A 6,050-nucleotide genomic window follows, 5' to 3' on the forward strand; every position below is an offset into this window, starting at 1 on the left:
GCCCCTGACCAATTAGAAACAAAAATAAATAGAAACAAAGTTCCAATAAAAGGAACCCACGGACCATATTCTTCTCCAATCTGAGTTTTGCTCACGTCTCGAATGAATTCAAGAACATATTCAAATAAATTCTGACCGAAAGTGGGAATGGTTTGCAGATTTCGAATAACTAGAATGGCTGAAACCAATAAGATAGCAATTACAACCCAAGAAGTAATAAGTACTTGGGCATGTACTAGGAAACCCCCTATTTGCCAATAGAAATGTTGACCTACTTCCACAGCAGATATATCGTATAATCTTTTTAATGTGTTGATAGAGCATAATAAAACATTCATATTGTCCTGTCCTCTAAAAAAAGAAGTTGAAAAAAGGGAATTATTTTTATTCAAACATCTCCTTTCCCTTTTGATTTGTCTACTTTCATTTTTGATTTTGAATACCGATACTAATTACATAAAATTTTTGTTTGTTTTCTATTTTCATTTTTGTGCAATTTCTTACTAGTATAGTAAGCGATTCCATAAATCTATGAACCCCTCGAAGCAAATTCAAGAATTTTTTATCTTATTATTAATCAAGAATTTCGTATATATCTAGACCGACCCTCACAAATTGCAAAAACTAATTTGTTAAGAATTAATCGAATTGAGGCTATAGCATCATCATTAGCTGGAATTGAAATATCAGCGAGGTCCGGGTCACTATTTGTATCAATTAAACAAATTGTTGGAATTTCCACATTCTCGATGAGCCGTATATTCTTCTTGTTGATCGACGATTATTACAATATCTGGTAAGCCCTTCATATATTTAATGCCGCCAAGATATGTTTCCAATTGAGCTAATTGTCTCTTCAATATAGCGGCATCTTTTTTGGAAAACTATGAAATCTCCCCGTCTTTTGTTGCATTCTCAAGTCCCTGAACTTTTGAAGTCGTGTTTTTGTAGTATACCAATTCGTTAACCATACCGCCGAGCCATTTTTTATTAACATAATGACACCGAGCTCTTATTGCAGCCCGCGCTACTGAATCAGCTGCTTTTTTTTTTTGTACCAACAATTAAGAATTGTTTTCCCCCACTTGCAGCATCAAAAACTAAATCACAAGATTCTGATAAAAACCGAGCAGTTCTAATAAGATTTGTAATATGAATACCCTTACGCTTTGCAGAAATATAAGGTGACATTTTAGGATTCCATTTTCTAGTACCGTGGCCAAAAATGAACACCAGCTTCCATCATCTCTTCCAAAATTATGTTCCAATATCTTTTTGTCATTTATAATTATCCCCACACTTTTCTTTCATTTCCAAATAGAAATTAGATCAATTTTTTGAAATGAAAGAAAGAGATCCCAGTATACTGAAATAGAAAAAAATAAGTGTTCCGAAGGAACCTTCTCTTCTACTGAAAATTTGCCGTTGATAAAAAAAAGATCGGGCCATTTTTTCTATTTCATTGAATATGATTCGTTTATTTATTATGTTTCTTTTATTATACAAAATATATACAAATAAAGTGACCGGAGATGAATACGACCTTAAGAATCATTATTTTAGGAATTCTTAAATCCTAGATTATTTTGATGTATCACATAAATTCTTTTTTTGTTTCCGGGTAATCTTGTTATATTGCCTTTGCTTTGAACGGTATATTATTCTTTTGAATCCAGTACCAACTGGCATCATTCCCCCTAAAACAACGTTCTCTTTCAGACCTTTCAACCAATCTATGCGACCCCGGAGAGCGGCTTTTGATAAAACTCTAGCAGTTTCTGAAAACTTGCTTCAAGATATGAAACTTTGAGTATTCAAAGATGTTTTTTGTTATCCCCAATAATAGAACTCGATAGCAGATCGACTCTTCTAAGGAACGCCCAGCTCGTTCGGCCCGCAACAATCCAATTAGTTCGCCAGGCAAAAAAACATTAGACATTCCATCTTCTGAAACCAATACTTTTGATGTTATTTGACGCACAATAATTTCTATATGTCTATTATGAATGTGAACTCCCTGGGATCGATAAACTTTTTGAATTTGATTAACCAAAGAAATACGACTTTGCGCTATAGTTAGCTCAGCACTAATGAAGAATCCCCAAGGAATGCCAAGAATTCTTGTTATACGCCCATTCCAAGTATCCACTCTCTTTTCTAGGTTTATGGATATTGAATCAATCGAACGAACTTCCAATACCTTGTTCTACTTTTGGAAGACCTTGTGTTATATCACCTGATCTCGATTTTTGATATATAAATGTAACTAATATATCTCCTTCAGAAAGTATTTCTCCATAATGACCATGAACAGTTGTTCCAGGAGTCGCCAAATAAGGGTTAGCCGATCTTATTCCTACAGAATCCATTTGAACAGTTAGAATTTGACCCGATTTAAGGTTGTGGTTCATTTTTCGTTTGAAACTATACATACATTTTCGCAAATAAATTGACCAAGACTTATTATGGGAAACGTTTTTTTTTCACAATAATTATGATGGAAAAAATGCCAATTCAAATAGAATGGATTTAAAAGGATGTTACTAGATAGATCAGATTTATAAATGATCTCGTTTTCGTCTATTAAATAATATTTTAATACTTGAAAAGTTTCTTTTAATTTGTCAAGTTGCCCGTTTTTATTTATCGAGATCTGATTATTAGTAATTAAAAGGTAAAAATAAAAATGGGCAACTTGAAGGGCTATTCCTAAAGGCCTAAAGGACCTAACGAATTTTGAATTGGAATCAGAGGATCTCTTTGAATTGGATTTATTTCTTCTTTTATCCCATTGTAATATTTTCCATCGTGGAATGATCGTATTTGAAAACAATTCGATGATGACAAAATTATTAAAGATCGGCATTTCTCATTTCTATTCAACAACATATGAATAGTTCCATGATTTTGACTAAGTGATTGTTGAACTTTTTCCCTCGGATCTATAAAAAAAAATGGATTGATGTTGGTCCAGTCCGACTCATTATCCAAGATAAATCTTGAACCGAGCGGATCTTTCCTTTTTCTTATATATGAAATATGGGATTTTCCTAAGTCCATTTTTAAGAAATATCTAACCAAACCTTTTATACTTAGTTCAACAAAAGAAGCATGCCCTTTTTCGATAGAAGACAATTTTTTGTCTTGATCCCAATTTAAGACTAAACAAGTCCGAACTAATTGAATACTTGTATTAGAATTAGAAATTCCCCGAATTGATTTTCCATTTCCAGAAAGAATATAATGAATAATTTGAAGTTCCAAATTATCTCTTTCTTGTAACATATCTTGGGAAAAAAATTGGATTAAATTGATCCTATCTTCTATTTCATATAAAATGACCGGTCGAACCAAAACAAAATACTTTTTTTTCATAATTGTGATCCATTGAGCATAGATCCAATTTTTCATTTTTTTTTTTGATCCTTTTGAATTTTTTTTTACCGTTCTCGGTGGTATCAACATGGCACTGTGCCGGGATATCTTATCCATTTCTCCGGGAAAATAGATATTCCCGGAAAATATTTTTAATTGAATCTTTTTTTTTTTCTTCTCCAATCGAACCAACCCGCTTACTTGACTTCTTATATTTACAGTGATTGGTGTATCTACTTCAATAATACTATTGTTCCGTACCATTATGGAAGAAAATTCTGGTAAAATATACACTTCTTCGGGAATGAAAAAAAATTGATCTACTTTAATTTGGTATTTTGTCTTAAATTCTTGAATTCCTGGATACTCGATTAAAAAATCCTCTTTTTTAAAAATGTAATTTATATCAATAGTCCTATATTTAGTAATACCCGAGCTCTGTGTTCGGTATTGAGGATCATCGAAATAAGCAAAAATACTATTTCTACGAAAAATACCATGGATTGGTATTTCAATCGAGATACTGGAATCTAACATTAGTGCTTTGTCTCGTTCTTGAATCGATTGGAATTGAAATGGAATAATGAATCGATTTCTCCGCCTCTTTGCTAATAAATCCGTAGTATCGTGAAAAATAGCAGGATGTGTAAAATGACAATGATCTTTACATAGGATTTGATTATTTTTTGAATAATCTGAAATCCTTCTTTCTTTTTTTTCAGAAGGAGTGAAACGAAACAAATTATGTCTTACTTTATTATTACTTGCTAAATGGTTACAAATATCTCTTTCTCCTGTAGAAAGATAATGAATGTTCAATTGATCTTGATCTTTTCGGGTTGAAAAAGAGACTGAAGCGGATCTGTCTGATTTTCCTGATAAAATCCATAAATGACTTGTTTTTGGTAAGATATGGACATTACTATATTTAAATTCTGATGCATGATACACATCCGTACTCCAATGCATTTCTCCTTCTAAGTCAGAATAAACATGTTTTCGAACTTTTTCTTTTAAATTAAAAGTATATGTTCCTGCGAGAATCTCGGCAATCACTTGTTCTGATTTTACATATTGATTATTTTGAACTAATAGAAAACTTTTTGGTGGAATAGTCACATTATGTATAATGTCACCATTTTCAATACTAACATACAAGTCTATATAACATAGAAAAGCAGGATGCCCGTGACGTGTACGTGTAGGATGAACCAAATCCTCATTGAATTTAATTTTTCCATTATAAGGTGCTCGCACCTGTTCGGCAGTCCCCCCTGTGAATACTCCGCCAGTATGAAAAGTTCTTAATGTTAATTGAGTGCCCGGTTCTCCAATGGATTGGCCCGCAATAATACCTACAGCTTCTCCTAATTCCACCAAGTGACCTTGAGTAGGACTTTGACCATAACACAATCGACAGATCCAAGATGTATTCCTACAGGTAAAAGGAGTTCGTATAGATATTGGTTGTGTTTGAAAGGTTTTCAATCGATTGAAAAGTCCAATTCCAATATCTTGATTTCTAATGGCAATGCATCGTGAACCTCTGTATATATCGTCTGCTAATACACGACCAATTAATGTTTGTGTCCAACTACTTTCCGGCATCGTTTCATTCTGGGTATTTACTGAAATTCCTCGAATGGTACCACAATCTGTTCGACGTATAACAATATGTTGAACCACTTCAACAAGTCTACGTGTAAGATATCCAGCATCTGATGTTCGTACAGCAGTATCTACAACCCCTTTACGAGCTCCGTAGCAAGAAATTATATATTCTGTTAAAGATAGCCCTTCGCGTAAATTGCTTTGAATAGGTAAATCAATCATTTGTCCTTGTGGATCCGACATTAATCCTCTCATACCTACTAATTGGTGTACTTGAGATGCATTTCCTCTAGCTCCCGAAAAGGACATTATATGGACTGGATTAAAAGGATCGGTCATTCTAAAATTAGGATTCATTTCTTGTCGAAAATATTCACTTGTAGCATACCATATCTCAATGGATTGGCGTAATTTTTCTACTGCATGTACATTTCCATAATGATGCTGTTTTTCCAAAATCAAATTTTGGTGTTCAGCATCTCGGACTAGCCATCCTTTCGAAGGTATTGTTAAAAGGTCATCAATTCCTAATGAAATGGATGTAGCCGTAGCTTGGCGGAATCCCAGAGTCTTGACTTGATCCAGGATATGTGATGTATATGCCATTCCGAAGTGATCTATTAATCTGCTAATAAGTCGTTTAATGGCAGTTCCACCTATCACTTTATTGTGAAACATTAGATTGGTCCGTTCTGCCATAAGTACCTCCCTATTCCACTCAGTGGGATTCATTCAGTTCAACAATGGATTTGAGTCAATGATTGAAAAACTGCCTTTTCTTTATCTTAATTTGTGTAGAAATTGAGAAATTAAAAAACTAAGATCCTTGTTAAATGTTAAATCATGAAGATTTGAATTTACACCAGTATCATAAATTTGTTTATCTTAGATACAACCATCTATATGATTAGATACCATATGAATAGGCTCGGCAAAAACCTTGTACAGCTTCTTCGATTTCTCGATAAAAAGAAATATGACCTACGTTGGTTCGAATGTAAATAGAACGAATTTGTTTTTTTGTACTTCTTACTACTAGATAATGCCCATAAATTTCATGATAG

Source organism: Vigna unguiculata, unplaced genomic scaffold (genome assembly GCF_037176805.1).
Source record: "Vigna unguiculata cultivar grain cowpea cultivar isolate G323 ecotype 2 unplaced genomic scaffold, ASM3717680v1 ptg000483l, whole genome shotgun sequence".
Classification (NCBI taxonomy): Eukaryota; Viridiplantae; Streptophyta; class Magnoliopsida; order Fabales; family Fabaceae; genus Vigna; species Vigna unguiculata.